The following is a 17,824-nucleotide window of genomic DNA, read 5'->3' on the forward strand; positions in this document are numbered from 1 at the left end:
AACCCCAAACTTTTGAAAGATAGTGAACAAAATATTTTTTTTACACTCCGCTTACAGAAACGAAATAAAAAGTTTGTAAGTACTGACATTTTTTTCTAAGCTATCCCTATAAATATGCATGTCCAAGTAAATAAATTTAAAGCCAGAGGAAAAAAAAAAAAGCACAGTTTAAAGCCTTGTGAATTATGGTCTACTCTTTCAACGAGAACAGATGGAGTGTCCGAGGCAGAGATCAGAGGAAAAAAAAAAAAAACGCTCCAGTGGACAAAATGCCTGCGTGGCCTCTATTCTTGCCTGTGCTTCCACCTGTCCTGCTGCACAGAGCCTCTATTAAAAAGAAAGAAGAGAAAAAACATAATATCCTTTTTCTATAGAGTGTACAGGCCACGCATGAGGGCATCTTGGATGGCTTAGAGCACTGCTACTTCTAATCAGTGCTAGTGGAGCGTATGATGACACAAGCGCCGTGTCGCTAGGTATTCTTGTCATGGTGGAGAGAAGGAGAAGCGTGGACCATGAGAACCCGAGAGGGTGTATGACCAAGCTGCATTTGTCGTTTATAGTGACGATAGTGGGAAATCATTTTGTGCCCTTTCTTATTCAAGGTTACCACGAAGGACACACTGTATTATGTAATATTTGTGTGTGGTATGTGTTTTAATGCTTATTAGAGTACCATGCTATTAGTGAGGAATTAAATCTATTGGTCTTCAGGTGAGGAGTTGCTTTTAGCATTCCAGTTTAGTCACTTATAAGGCATCGAAGTGTTTCAGTCCGTCAGATTGTTCGAACACAGCAAACAAAACACAAATGAGACTTTATCTGGTGTGTGAACCTCTAAGCAAGTGTAATGACACTGACACATGCACACAATGGAAACACAAGTAAAAAACATATAGTGAAAAATTTGCAAAAGCAATTTCCCAAGCAAAATTTCAGCTTGTTTTGCCAATCCTATTTGCAACTGCATGGGGTTGAGAGCATGCATACTTGTGTATCCTTTTTTGACCGACAACTCCTTGTGTAAATGGGTCAAATGTAAATTTTAAAAAATGCATCCGTTTATCAAAAGATGAACACTACCATTCAAATATTTGGGGTCGGTAAGATTTTTGATCAGATAAATTCAGCCCTGGTTTGAGAATTTAAAAGAACTGTTTTCTATGAAAGCTTATTTCTATCATTAAAATAAATAAATGATAATAAAAATAAATAATAAAAAACTTTTTATAACACAATTATGTTTTTTTTTGGCAATCCTGGGTTTTTATCTCACAGTTCTGACCAATTCCTTTTTTTCTCTATGGTAGAAAAAAATGAGGTGAGATATAAACAGAATAAAAAAAAACAACAAAAAGGTCAAAATTCTAAGCTGAAAACAGTGCTGCTTAATATTTCTGGGTAAACGCTGATGTAATATTTTTCATGATTCTTTCAAAAGAACAGCATTTAATTTATTTGTATTATTATAGCTAGTGCTGTCAAATGAGTAATTTGCAATTAATCGCATCCAAAATAAAAGTTTTGTTTTGTTTTCGAAAAAATACGCTGTATGTGTCTGTATTTATATATACATAAAAATATATGCAAACATATTACATACACAAAAACTTTCATTGTGGATGCAGATATTCACGATTAATAGTTTGACATCACTAATTATAATAAAATATCTTAAAAAAACTCAATAAAAAAAAAAAAAAAAACTGAACTGACGCCTTGAACTATTGAACGGTAGTGTGCAGAAAATCAGTAGTGGTGGTTTATTTAGTTACATTTTGTGCACCTATGAAAACATTTCAGTTTTCTACAAAAATGTCACAACACAAGGGTTTACAAAATGTTTAACCAAAGCCTAAAACAGTATCACAATGGCCATAGTCCCTAAAACTCACTGATGCCTCAATGATGATGACGAAACTACATGGACTGTGACAAACTCCACATGGACACAGGACAGTGGGGGTATGGTACAGTAATGAACCCGATCATAACTTTACTTCTTGAAGAAGACGTTATCTTCCTCCCAGAACCAGGTGTACGTTAGGTTGCCAGGATACGCCTCAGCCTGACAAGTGAAGAATGCATCCTGGGATATGTTTACGGTTATGTTCTCTGGCGGTGAGACAATAAATGGGGTCCTGAAATAGAAATGAGACGCATCATAAATCAGCATTACGTATCAGGATGTGTCACATCCTATTGAAGCATATAGCAATCTCAGTCCTCTTCAAGGTTAAAGACAACAATACTGAAAAAAACATTTAATGTAAGTGTTTCCAATCTCTCGCTCTATATATATATATATATATATATATATATATATATATATATATATATATATATATATATATATATATATATATATTCATACTGTTTGTCTATTCAACAATATTACTTATTTGTATTCAATACCACATTTACAGCAGTGTACAGACTGAATAAAGAATGATATCATACTGAACGAGTTAATAAAGGTACCACTCCGCTGTAACGTACATATTTGGATCAGCAGTCTCATCTGAATATCGTTGGCCAAGATGATAAGAATTTTACCCAGCGGCCTACCCACAGATCTCACTCTACCGCCCACTGTGGGCATTGCTTCAGCTGGCAGTGCCAGTGTAAAGAGAGGGCTCTTCTGTGGAGAAAGCCTGCAGAGAGCTCCCCGTGCAGGCACGGACTCTACAGATGCTCTCTGTCCTACTCGACAGCACACACACACACACACACACACACACACATTACAGTACAAAAACAAACTCGCTAGACAGCCAACGTGTCTACAAAACCAATCGTGTTTCTGCAACTTGCCACTTTTATGACTCAGCCGTTGATTTTTGTTTAAACTAACAGAAAACTTTCTTTCTCTTTTGTTAAGTGAAGGTCTTATTAAAATGGAAATTCTTTCACTCATTGATTTTTTTAAATACTTATCTGCTTTTTATGAACACACTTTTTTTACTACGCACTTTATCTTTTAATATGAGAGTCTAGTCTAGACCAGGCAAAGTTTCCTGCCCTACCTGATCTGGTTCACAATGCTCATTCTGGCAAAGGACCAGCAACTAAATGATCAACGTGAAGTAACCAGAGGTTTTATGTTCATAAAAGAAAGTCTCATGTTTCATGATAATTGCATAGTATCTCATAATAAACAGAAACTTTCTTATAATTAATGTTTAGTTACAGTATTTAAATAATAATAATATTGCTTTTACATAATAATCACAAAAGTATTATAATTAATGCTTAATATCTAATAAGATGTTATCTCTTGAGTAATGACTAAGTGATATAAAATAAGATAAAAATATAACTAATTTATCATGATTAATGCAAAGCATCTCATAATAATGAGAAACGTTATCATGATTGTCGAAGTAATGATAAACTTACTCATGATCAAGGCACAGTATCATATTAATGGGAAACTTATAACTATAATTAATATTTAGTATCTTGTAATAATGATTCATGTTTATTGTTATTTGTGTGAATTGTAAAGTCATTATAACAAGAAAGTTTCTCTTTTTCTGTGAAAGTTTTGCGTTATTGTGAAATGGCAGGCTATTATTATTCTCATTACCTTAAATTGCAGAATTAAAATTAATTTTTACTTAACTGTGGCAGAAACAGGCCTCCAACAACACCAAATCAGTGACATGAAATCATTTGGCATTATAGTTATTAGAATGAAATGGCTACAATCACGAAATAACGTTTCACTTTTGAACCATTACATACAGTGGGTGAGAAAGAAATTCAAAAGAAGTGGTTTTAGAAAAAAAATGGAATGTCATTTTATGACTGCATTGAGTTTTTGATACTAGTTTGATTGGCATTTGATGGGACAAAAATAGGAATGTGTGCTTTATTGTTGTTTAGAAGTGTGAAAAGGGTGAATAAAGAACACTATTGCACTGAAATCTAATTTTAATCTTTTGACAGCTCTTACATTTGTATAAAAATCTCTCCAAGTAAAGTGTATTTATGCTTATGGGTAGGCCACAGTCACACACCAAAAAACGTTAACAAATAGACAATAAAAGTTATAAATCCACTGTGTTATCGGGTTACATGCTAACATGGCATGCTAAAAGCGGCAGGCGCAGAGCAGATTAGGGATCCCAACAGGAAAAAAAGCTTCTTTGGCAGCACTATGGAGAAAAATCTCTCTGACAGTGAACCCATTACTTCTTCATACTGTACCAGACAGCCAACATATGGAGTCCAATTATCTCTGTAGCTCTACAGCATGGGTGCCATGCAGCACGCGGCTTTGCAAGCATGACTGTACACACATACATAGACACAAACACATCACACAGCACTCCAACAACATGATAGTAGAGTCATTCAGTTAATAGCAATCGATAAGGTCCTGGAGCAGTTACCTTGGACGAGTAGGCGTGTGGTATGGACGGCCTCTCCCTGCTCGCTGTACGCTCGGCATGTGTACGCTCCCCTGTCCTCGCGGCTGATGGAAACGATCGTCAGGCTGCCATCACTCACCTGTGGAGAGAGGTCAAAACATTACACGCTGACATCCAAATTCATAAATAATCTCATTAAAGTTCACAATTCTAAATGAAAATTCTGTCATGAATTACTCTTCCTCGTGTCGTTCCCAAAGCCACAAGACCTGTTCATCTTCTAAACACAAATGAAGCTATTTTTGATTAAATAATATTATTAGTCGTAACATTATAGCATCATTACTCCAGTCACATACTTCAGAAATCATAAAAAATATATATATATATATATATATATATATATATATATATATATATATATATATATATTTTTTTTTTTTTTTTTTTTTCAGGTTTCTTTGATAAACAGAAAGTTCAGCAGAACAGCATTTATCTAGACAAAATCCAGAAGAACTGTGGCAACTACTCCAACTGCTTCAAGAAACCTCCTGCAAAGCTACCTGAATAAATATGTGCAAGTGCGCAAGGGCAAAAGCTGCTTTAAGCGCAAAGGACGGCTGAGAATAACTGATAATGAAAATCTATTTATGACATAATTTTTGACAGCATCTTTTAACAGTACTGTAGCTTTGCAGTCAGGCCTCTTAAGGGATCTTTGAAATGTTGCCACTCCGTTTCTGCACCATTCTACACAGACTGGATCTCTGTGTGGAGATCTGGCTGTTGTTAGGCTCCTTGTGAAAACAAAAATGGGTTATTAGGCAAAATGAATGATCAGAACTGTAAACCGATAAAGCAAAAGATTGAGGACATACGTCGTGAATGAGTGCAACTGAAAATGGAAGGTGACAAGCTTACACTTTAAGTAGATTTTTAATATGCTTCTGGTCATAAAGCTTTTTCGATAGTTTTCAAGGCTTTTTATGTTGGGTGGGATCTGCAATCTCTGACCCGACCGGTTTGCTTCCATAGCTGTAATACGCTATGTTTTCCCCCACTGGGCAACCCGGGGTCAAAATACTGCTGGTTAAATTGGCAGTGGGGTGAATCACACAGATCAAAACATAAAAACACACATTCTGACACAGGACGCAAATTTCTACGCACACCGTTTTTATCCTAAATGTCTGTAAACATTATTATAAAATACTTTTCAGGATTTTTTTCAATTATTCAGTGTGTATTCTGGAAAACAAGACACCAATACGGTTGGAGAAAATTGCTTTTTGCAGAAAGATGTCTCTGAAACTTAAATATATTAAAATAATAAATCAATCAATCAATCAATCAATCAATAAGTCGATGTAAATCTCCTTTTGCTTATTAAACAGCTCAGGTATTTTTTAAGTCTGTTTGCTTCAAGTGAAAAGTAGCGCCTTAAGTCTTGAGCAACTTCTTCTTTTTTTTTTATCTCTGTGACAGATTTGGCTTTTTTCTTATATGAACACACAGATCAGTAGAAATGATGTGCTGGGGGAACCATGCTCAGCATCCCACGAGACATCCATTTTTCCCGCTGCCAAACCCACATTCAACCCATGTATCATGACACGGGCTACTCTTACAAAACAACTCATAATGATTAAAACAATTTGTCGAAACAAATTGTCTTGTACACAGTACAAACAAAAGCGCTTTGCAGTGAAAGCGTTGTGAACCGGAGACAGAGAGGCAGAGACTGCGTAGGAGAGATCAAACAAACCAGGCCACTCCAACAGAGACTTACAGATCAATGTGCATCTCTCTTTCTGCGCCCACACATGCGTTATTTCCATTTTACCAATTGTAGAGCAGTTCTTGCATTTATCTAATATGCTCTGGATTTTTCTTGGATAGATGATCCGTGCCATGTGGACCGAGGAAGGTTTGGTATTTTTATAAAACATTTTAGAAATTTGGATACAAAAGCATCATCCATAAGAGGGATTTCCCAGTTTTAGAAATGGCCAATTTTGTGCTTTATTAAATTTCTGGGATGTCTCTAATGCAGAGGGAACGTCTACATTTCTTATTTATTTATTAGTTTGATTTACGTAAGTCATTTCAAATTATTTGCGGATAAGCTCGTTAATATTCATGAGCTAAGCCTTTTGCACAGCAAAGAAGTTTTCTTTTGGGCAGGCTTTTAGTAAAATACTAGTCCAGCCTGCTTAGCGTCCCGTCTTTATTTTGAAATGATATAAAACATGCAAGTCATAATTCATTAATAGGATCCTGTATGAACTCCGAAGCTCTTTCAAGCTGCGATGGTTAGCTTGCTGGCTCGGTTTCACAATTATCCTTTCGAGACAAGGCCGCACTTAGGAGAGGAGAGTGTCTCTGCTTGTTTTTTGGCCTTGAATCATGCACATGCTCTCAGAGAGTGAGCTGAATAATTGATTCAATCTGTACAAGAGTGTGTGTTTGGTGGCAGAGGGGCAGGTATGGGACGGGGTACTCACTATGCATGATTCATCAGTGCATGTTATTGCAAAAGAAAAAAAACAACAACACCAATGTTTGTCGTTGTAATTTTCATCAAAATGCAATACCTTGCTTCACCTTTGAAATAAGTTTCTTTTTAGCTGACATCACTGAGCAATGAAATAATGCCGCCTTTTGTAGATTTTAATTGTTCGTGCAATATAGGTTATGGCAATAAGATTTCTGGCATTACCGTCAAGTATCAGGAGAACAACAGTTCATTCTCATTTTAAGAACCATTTCTCATATTCTTGTTTTTGTTACGAGCAAACTCATTACAAAACATTTTTGGGTAACGCTATTTTAAGGTGTCCTTGTTTCAAGGTACATGTACTTACTATTGTAATAACAATAAATTATGCATAACTGCATGAAAGTAACCCTAAAACAAACCCTATACTAAGTACATGTACTTAATTAAAGTCACTTAGTAATTAAATGTATAATTACACTGTAACGAGGACATCTTTAAAAAAATGCAACTGAAATAAATGTCACATTGCATACGTGAAAAGCTAGAATTACAAGAAAATAAAAATATTTACCAAAATGTTTTATTAAATAATTATAAAAATATGATTATTATTATTATTGAAACCTCTTTTTCAGATCTAGTTGCTTATTGGCATACATATTACTAGAATATTAGCCATTTATAAGTAGTAATTAAGCACATATTAAAGGTTGATTCTACATGACCTCGTTCTACATCCCTGCTCCTACACAACACCTAAACTTAACAGCTAGCATACAAGCTAATAACAAGCAGCAAATTTATTAATATAGGCAATTAGTAAACCACTTTAAAGAAAATCTAAACTGTATTTAAAATGAATAGTCTATTCACTATTACACTATAAGTCAGCAAGGGAAGGGAAAAAAAAAACCTTTATTCAATTTTGAATGCAATTTGCTGCCAATCTCATGGGAAGTATGTGACCGGGTACTACTAGTCTTGGAACAGCATAACAGTTCCGCTGCTCTCCGTAGACGGACCTGACAGGTAAGGGACTCGACAGAGCATCTTTTCTCCCCGGCCTGTCAGAACTGGACGGTTAACGATACATGAGGGTCACTTTACTGCTGCCGGCCAAGCAGGTGAAGAGTGCTTTGAGGAAAAAAAAAGTGCAAAAGTGCAGACGGATGACATTGAATCATGGTAAAGTAAAGGCTTTGCTGAGGGGGCTCTCTGATGAATTATTCAGTGTTCCATCATACGGTGTAATAGCAAGCATTATCATCGCAGTTCATGTGATATCAAGCATGTGTGACTTTCTCCATATAAGACTTAGACACGCATATTAGATGTTAAATGTTAGACTTTAGTTCTAGATTTGAAAAAAATCCCAAAACGTGTGCACTGCTAAGAACCAGTTAAATAATACTAAAACTTTGATTGAATGAATTCATTTTAATAAAATTAAATAAATATATAAATTTAAGCTACAATATGTAAAAAAAAGAGACTAATTAACCGTTAAAATTGAAAAAATATATAAAAGTTCAAAAGTATTAATATATACTACAATTGTAACATGGGTAAAAGCAACTTACAATTAATGTATTTCATCAGTAAAAAACTACATTAGAATGCTCATCAATGGAGAAAGATGCTTTTATTTGTAGTTATAATATTTACCCAGCAGATGTTAACAGGACCATACTAACCAGCCAAACCTTGACCCCTTGACATGTAGAAACACACTCCTCCTCTTTTACAGATTGAACATACATGCCTTCAGTCTACAAATGATGGTAAGCGGCTAATTTGCTCCTAAGCGCAAGCAGTCTGGGACTCCACTGTGGATCCCAGACTCCATAATTACGCTAATTACATAGACGGAGATGCACGGCCAGGCTACGGCAGACCCAACAACAACACACGTGTCTAATAAATCATAGCACACCATTTTAGGGTCATTAAAAAAATATTTTTTATGATCGATATCTATTATTTAGCATTATTCAAAGACTTCACCCCAACCTTCCATTCATAAATAACCTGATACTGTCTCTCTTTTTGGGCATCACTTAAAAAAAAAAAAAGTTAAATCTCTGAAATATATTGCATTAGGAAAGTAAAGCATGCTTTAAACTGCACTTTGACTTCAAAAGAACATTATCCTTGTTTCCTTGTCAGTAAAACGATACTTGAACGTCACTCTTGCAGTTTTGTATGATTTAAAATGTTGTGGATTTAAACCAAACTTTCAGACATTCTTCTATTTGCCTTTTCGTTACTTTCTTTGTTTCATGGCTTATTACTCTTTCACAAAGACATTTTTTAAAATCTCTATAGGAATAGGAAAATAATGGCCTGAAAAAATGGGCCAGCTCTGTTGAACTTTATAAAACTACCTATGACGAAAACAGCTGTTAAACACTGATTTAGGACAGGATTCCTCTATTTTAAATGCTTCTAAAAGAGGCGAGTCTGTATTTACCCTTCCAAAGAAGGTTCAGCTTCAAACACATCCAGCAAAAACCCTCACCAACTGCAACTAGAACTCGTCTTCTTGCCTCTGTAAACAACATTAGAGATCTAATCAGTCAGAACAGCGCTCTATTGTGACTGAACAAAGAGCTCACCATCATTCAAATTAACAAGCAACGAATACTGTTGTTCCTCTCCTGATGTTATCTCACCTTACTTCAAAAGTGTTCAATCACTAAGCAAAGCTCGTCGCTGACAGGCTGTCATTTCTCTGCTGTGTGTGAGGAGATGGAGATCTCTCGATGGGCTCTTGTAAATCAAACTCTTTTCAGGGAGAGAAGTGAGCCATCCGTTCCTGTAGGAATCTCTTCGTTTAGTCTTCAGCGAGCAGATGGTTTATATTCTGGAAGCGTTTGATGGTTAGGTTCAGTATGTTTGGTTTGCCGGTTTTGATGAGCCACAATCAAAGGATCGTTTGTGTTTTTTAAGTCGCCGTTTTTGACAAGGAAATCTAAAAGTCTGTTTCATATCACGGCTGGCTCAATGGATGAAATATAAAAGACGCCACTCAAGTCTAGAAATTCCACTAGTATTAAAAATACTAGGATGGTTTATTTGGTTCCTAATTGCACATCACTGTTAACATAACAGGCCCAAGGGATGCCTATACGACATATAGTTAAAACGGGCACAGTTACGAACATCGGGATGGACAGAGGGCTACTGCTAAATGACTAGGGAATATGACAGGGTTGAGGGGGGATTCATTAGCTGTGCGATTACCGTGTTAAAACTGCTGCTTGATTTTTTTCCAATCTGACAGAGGAGGCTTAAAACATACAGCAGGGAAATTCAAACTGCTTTGCTTAAAGGCACTTTTAGACAAAAGCATCAAAAACCATCTGAAATATGACAAGCTTATTAGGGACAGCTTAAATGGAACTGGTAGCAATTTTAATGGTCAGTAAGTCAAACTCTCTAGTGACCCCAACAGGTCAAAAGTTGTGTAACGTTTTAGAAAGTCTCCTATGCCAACCAAAACTGTATTTATTTGAATACTGTAAAACAGTCATTTTATGAAAGCTTTAATAACTGAATTTTCTGCACCATTAGTGCTGAAAGTGTTCTTCGGAAAGCATTCTAATATGCAGTTTGCTTCTCAAGAAACATTTCTAATTATTATTAATGTTGTGGAGAATTTAGCTCAAAAGCTGAAACATTCAAAATAGCATGCGTTGAAATACCACCTTTTTTATCACGTTTATCAAATGAATGTATCCTTGCAGAATACAAAAAACCTGAACTGATAAACTAGAGAATATTTTTCCTCCTGTCAATGTTAGAGATTAGCAAATTATGGAGCAAAAATTCAAGATGTTCATGTCTTTCTTACTTTAGTCAAAAGAAATCATTTTCTTTATGGAAAAACATTTCAGGAATTTCTCCATATAATAGACTTCAGTGGAATAAAATGAGTTGAAGGTCCAAACAGTTTTATAAAAGTTTGCATTTGTCTTAGACAGTTTTTTCTGTTTCCTCAGCCTGGCTAACACTGAAGTCCACTATATGAAGGAAAATCCTGCCACGTTTTTCCTCAAAACGCTTCTTTTCAACTGAAGAAAGAAATATGAGAACATGGGGGTGAGCAAATTTCTTAAGAAATATTCATTCTGTAAGTTTTAAATGAACAACAATTAAATCAAACCTAAACAAAAATCTTTGAAACTGTAAGTGAGAGCTGCATGTGGATCTTCTTTAGAGTTTAGACAGAGAAGCAGCACATTTATTGAGCTGGTGTGCCGCTGATAACCTCATGCAGGGCTGGATTTAGGGCTGTGACAGTGGTAAATGGGACAGACAAAGGCAGGAACAAGTAAAAAAAAAATGACAAAGTGCCTTTGACCTGTCATTTCCACTGCCATCAAATATTCTGAGCCCTCACAGTGACAACTCCAACCCTCTATTTGTGCGGAGAAGGATATCAATCACCACAGGAACTCTGTCTTAATGTCTGTCACATACTAAAGTTTCACGATTTCATGTACCACAGCAAAACTAAATATGCTTTAATACAAATACCTAAAAGCTTACATAAAGCCATATTGCAATTACGTCTCATTTCATTAAAAATGACTTTTTACAAGATGTTACACTATTTACTAGTCTATACTCTACTACTAAGAGAGCTTAAACACAGTTAGAAGTGACTCACTGACTACACTGACACTAATGGTTTGCTGGACCACTGAAGCGCTGGTATCTTCAGCAGACACACAGGCAGAACTGTCCCAGCTGAGAGGAAGTGAGCAGATAATAGTACAATGTTTTCTTCTCCCGGAGTCGATGGTACAAACATGTATCATTTTTTCATCTGTCAGAGCGCTGGATTCTGAACATAGCCTCTGTCTGTCGTGTATAACTTCACTGTCCTGTTCACTCAATTAGATAACTGACTGACAGTGTGCTTTTTGAAGCCAGCCTCGGCTCTGGCACATTACTAATGCTTGAAACTATGATCTTTATATCTAAATTGGCTGCATTATCTCATGATGTTTTAATGGAAAATTTATCATTAAAAAAAATGCACTAATGATGGTCCCTGTATTTAGTTTTAACAATTGCAGCTAATATCTATGAGTCTAAAGCTAACAAGCGAACAATAACATCTGCTTATCTTCATTTATTGCATGTTTTTTCTGCATTTGTAAAAGGGGCACAACCAAAATGATGGGGTTTAAAAGATGGGGTTTTTCTTAATCAAAAAGTGTCAATGTAGACATTTATATGGTTATAAAAGATGTTTTTTTTAACTTTTACTGAATTTACAGTAATAACTAGCATGTAAAATCCATTCAAACTATAAAACTGTTATTTAAACTATTTCAGATATTACTGTTTTTATGGTATTTTATTTAATTAATGCCACCTTAGTGAGTATAAGAGACTTCAAACCTCAACAACCCCAAACTTTGAAAAAAAAGGTGAACAATTTAAACAGAGAGAGCAGTGTTGCCAGATCTCATTATAAAAAAAAAAAAAAAAACAGGCTCAAATGAAGTGTCTTTTCACACCAAAACTAGTTTAATGAATATGTATGTAAATTAAATGGCTTGATTTCATTAATCTTATTGCAGCACTTTGCATAACTAAGACAAAGCAACAGATTGCAATAATTAAGAAGTGTAGTTTAATTTGAATAAATGTATAATGTATATAAGGACAGATCCATAAGTGCTTAAAAACACAGAAAAAACATTTATTCTAAGAGAATAGGGCAACAGCATTTGTCATATTTATTATTAATCTGCCCCGATGAAGGCTGTAACAAAGTTTGAGAAATGTGTAAAAATAAATAACAGCTTTAGAATAGACGCGCCTGGCGCAAACTGTTCAAGTTCCTAAATCAGAGATGTGCTTGCTCACCTTATACTTGCTGCTGTCCTGTACAGGATCTCCCTCCCTGAGCCAGCTGACTGAAGGTTTGGGATTCCCGAAGGCCGTGCAGCTCAGAGTGATGCTGCCACCCTCTTTGGCCTCCACATACTGGGGTGGTGTGTCCGTGAAAGTTGGGGGAGCTGCGACACAGAGAAACGTGTGAAAATTCTCCATTATTCTCTGAAATAAGACAGGTTCATTCATAACAATATTTTGTCCTATGATATACGTTTCTTTTTATAGACCCTTCATGGCTAATAGGAGCCATAGGAGTTCTGAAGGTCATCGGAGCTGTGAATAAGAGGACTCCTGGTCATGGATCTGCCTCCTGAATACATAAGCGCTCATTTATGAGCTCTTAGTATACAGTATATGTTGATTTACAGCTAGTTCACAGCTAGTTGGTTTAGAAGCTAAAATGAAGGATGAAGAAGGGATGGCCATATATATACATATATATACACACATACACACACATATAGATAGATAGATAGATAGATAGATAGATAGATAGATAGATAGATAGATAGATAGATAGATAGATAGATAGATAGATAGATAGATAGATAGATAGATCAGTAGATACATTGGGACACAATAATCAGTGATGTTCCTGAGATCATTGGGTGTTTCGGGTCATTCAACATCAGACACCCTCCCTCAGATGACCCAGCTGGGGTTAATAAGGCCCCAACTTGTGGTTTGGACCTTTTCTCTCGAGCTGTCACTGCGTCTCCAGTTGTCACCAAATATATAATATATAATTACCACTTCTCAAGTGATTATTTCACAAAATATTTCATATTAATTTTAAAATGACAAATAATTGACACAATTATACACATGCACAGATAATTATAAAGTTCAGTCAACAGGCTATCAAGCATAAATATGGAGTAAAGCGAGCATAAAGTGGCACCATAACCATATTTTGTTAGACTGTCTGATTACAGTTGCAGCTCAACGCATCTCCTGTGTGTAATAACTTGAAATGGGTTTAGTTTTGTGACACACAAGGGGGAATTATGTTGTGCTGCATAATATCTTATTTAAAATCATCAAAATACTAGTGACTTGTCGCATAACTGATCATTTTCTTGTTGTGTCTCTTGAAATTAATTTGGTGGTTACTCAATTATTTCTATGCACAATGATAGACGTTTGAGCAAGAACACTAGGCAGAAGCTTTTTTTTTTTATCTCAGACATGTTCAAATATTTAAGACAGCACTGAGACAAAAGGGTCACACATTACCACACAGATCACAGGAACATCTTGCTCTCTCAGGAGATATGGGTTTAGCGATATCTCTGCACTTACAGAGACCTGGACTGAACCTTCTTCAGCCAAGCATCTATTATACACGGCTCTAAATGTCACTGTCTGTGAAACCACCTCGATCCAGCCTTCTGGATTTGAACTGGTCAGATTATAATACCAATTCTATACCTTGTTATGCCATTTTTAGCACTCCTTTATTCTGCTTAATTAAAACCTAAGCGTTTTCAGTTTTTGAAGGAACCCCCCCAGATTTGATGGCACATGACCAGAGTGCTGAAGGCAACATTTCTGAGGCCAGCCGCTGAGACATCTGTGCAAAACACGCCTCCATCTGCTGCGAGTCTCCATTTACTGCCTTACACACTCTGACACACTGCTGACCTGTGATGTTGATTAAACATAAACACACACACACACACACACACAAAAATGCTGAAGGCACAAGCTCTCTATAGGCTAAAGATGAGGATGTGTGTGCCTTGAAAAGACATTAAAAAAAACAGCCTCATCTGTGATTGTTTCATGTTTCATAGTCACTGAGAGCAGTTAATTGATATGGACGTCTAAGTTTGCCTCTGCTTTTCAATCTAAATTCCCATTAGTGGCTAAACATTCAGGCGAATCTACTTGACATTAGCTAAATGCCTGCCACAGCACACCAAACGGAGGGAGAGCAACTGCCCAACACCTGCTGTGTATACAAATCACTCAGAATAAGTCTCGCCAGACTGAAAAAAATACTGTGTGATTTACTGAATAATCCCGAATTTGTTTAATCTTTTTATTCTGTCAGTGTGAAATTACTGCAGTGGTGTTTTATTTAGCCATCAAGGTTGGTTGCTAAAATAATAGAGCTGTAGGACATGCTTGTGTGTGATGCATTTCAGAGGACAGCCAATAACATTTTTGTAAATTATTTAGGTGAGGACTTGTTTTATCACTGAGTAATCAATGATTTAATTTTACAAGTGGAGAAAGTTAGTATTTATGTTTTGATTTTGTCATCAGTAAAATTAATTTTTATGTGAACTTGAATAGCAAAAATGAAATACTGGTTTTCATTTAATAGAAAAAAATCGTATCAATATAATAATATTTAATAATATTTTTCTATTTCTATTTTTTTTCTGTGATGGCAAAGCAGAGTTTTCAGTTTACAGATTTCAGTGTCACATAATCTTTCCAATATGCTGACTTATGTCCTTTTTCTGGATACCTTAGTCTTGTATCTTGTCCTACAAACAAAGACAATGCTAGACTAACTTACAAGGAACTTCCAAGGAACAGAAAAAAAAACATTCATCAACAGCCAAGATAATGAAGTGTGTTAACTGATCAAAAAAGACACATGCGACTTGGGTGACTTGGGTTGAGTCAACAACTTGGTTCAATGTTGAGTAAACTCAAAAAAGCTGCACAGTGAGTTGCCAACTTTTCATTTTTTTATAGTGTACTTCTATCGAGGTGGGATATGGATATTGTTAGGGACAGGTTTGGTGATATGGTAAGTATAAGGGTGGGTTAAGAGGGGAGCTTGTAGTATTGCCTAGCTATAGTGTTAGTCCTGCTAGCCTTGAGAAGCACTAAGTGGACATAACAGAGCCCTTCAACAGGTTGTGTTTATCTGTGCGTTCATAACAGGGGCAGTTTCATCTGTGAGCGAAGCAAACAAGAGCCTCTCACTGAACCCCGTTACAGCATGAGGTTGTGTCTTCATAATTATGTCCCTATATAGTGAGAGTCCTGGAATAGAACTGTCGAATTTGCCAAACGATCACCTGCTCATCCTCTGCACGTACACACACACACACCTTTACGGAAACACACATACACACGTTTTGTCTTCGTTGCTGGATAATAATCCCTTCGATATTTCCAGTGCTTGCAGGAAAGATGACATCACCTCTTTTGCACCGAGCGTGTGTGTCAGCCGGCAGCCGCTGATAAAATCACAAGCTCTTATCACAGGCACAGATTGTGAGAAGAATTCAGCTATAATAAGGCTCTGTGGTTACACCGGCCACACGGGCAGATGTTTTAGTGCACATACACACTAACAACACACGCATTGCACCAGTGAGAGCTAATTGGCAGGAGAAGCGTGGAGAGAGGGATGCGTGGAGCTAGTCCCACAGGAACATCTTCATCCTCCTCGTCTTCCTCTTAGAATCCTGTACAAAGTCGAGCATCTGTGTGAACGCTGCTCGCTGGATTACACCTTGTGAGACGCGTTTACACACATGCAAGTATACGTGAGCAGCACCAGCTGTACACACCGGCATGAAGCTGTTATCTGTCACATATCTCAACCGCAGGGAGAATCCAAAGCTAAGTGATAGTTTTGAATGCAGAAAGGTCTGAAATGAGACGGAATGTACTTTTAGTATGAATGCACATGTCATACATTGTACAGAATGTCAGGATAATAAAATAAAAAGCACAGTATAAAAATAAAAATCCAGAGTTCCACAAATAATATGTCAAATATTAATTATTATTTATTCTGTATTATTCTGTAAATAATGTTATTCTGCAATTTTTTATTTATTACTTTATAACCAATTTTTGTACAGCGTAATAATGGTACATTTAACAGGTCTAATTTTAATTTCTATCTATCTATCTATCTATCTATCTATCTATCTATCTATCTATCTATCTATCTATCTATCTATCTATCTATCTATCTAGTTTTTATCTGGGAAACATTAGTAGCAAAACTGCCCACTCAACAATGAATCGATTTGTGTTTAAAATGCACGCTGTAGTCATGTGACCTTGACAGGAAGCTAAGTTTAATTCAAGGGATGTTGCCGCTATCAAGGTCACATGATCTACTCAAGTGAATCAATAGAGACATTCAATACAGCACTTCACGTCATTATTACATATTACGTCTATGCGGAAGCTTGCAAACTCTGACAGACCCGTACCGTTAGATCATGCTGCTCATATGCTCCTTCGAAAAGCTTTTTAAGCAGCTGAGATTTTATTCGCTTAACAGATCCCTCTTTATGATTCATTTCTAATATTTAACAAAAGAAACACACTTGAACAAAAGCATCAAATTGTAACGGCTCAAACAAATGTAGTGTCTTTGTTAACGATGGAAGATAAGAGGCCATTCAAAGAGCCAATTATAGCAGCAGCAAAGCACTTTTCCATAAAAGAAAACTCTTATTTTTATATATAAGAGGTTACGTGAATGCAACCAAATTTTAAGTCCTGTCACATACGGAGGGCCCATCGGTGAGCAAACCTATTTTCTTATCTCCCAAACACTCTTGGTCAAACACAGATTAAATGTGAGCGATGCATACTGAGAAGAGAGGAGCCTCACCGGAGGCTGGAAGAGGAAACTGAAAGCCTGGTGGACGAAGGTTTTCAACAGAACCCAAAAACGAATACAAAGAACTGAGTATCACTGCTCTTTCTGCTAACCAACCCTTCTGTCCGTACTGAAAAAAACACTGATTCAGTTTGCCCAGAGAACTGACCCTCACTTCCTGTTTCTCTGTCTCTGTTACTTCCTTCCGTGTCAAATGCTGAGAGTTAGCTCTCCTCACTGCTACAGCAAGCGGACGTGTTTTATTCTTGCATCTGTATACATAGCTGTGGTGAGTTTGATTCATTTAAGTGAATCAGTTTGTTCACTGAAATTAATGATTCTCAGTGAAAATCATCGAGATATTGAGTAAGGGAATGGTTCACACAGAAATGAACATTTACCGAATATTTACTTCCTAGATGTAGAATTTTGGTGAACTTGTCA

At 36.3% G+C, this 17,824-nt stretch overlaps 1 pseudogene; it reads right to left on the minus strand.

Annotated features, from left to right (window-relative positions):
• LOC122326997 overlaps window positions 1-17,824 on the minus strand; it is a 79,240-nt pseudogene that overhangs the window by 32,296 nt on the left and 29,120 nt on the right.

This window comes from Puntigrus tetrazona, chromosome 21, assembly GCF_018831695.1.
Source record: "Puntigrus tetrazona isolate hp1 chromosome 21, ASM1883169v1, whole genome shotgun sequence".
Lineage (NCBI taxonomy): Eukaryota > Metazoa > Chordata > Actinopteri > Cypriniformes > Cyprinidae > Puntigrus > Puntigrus tetrazona.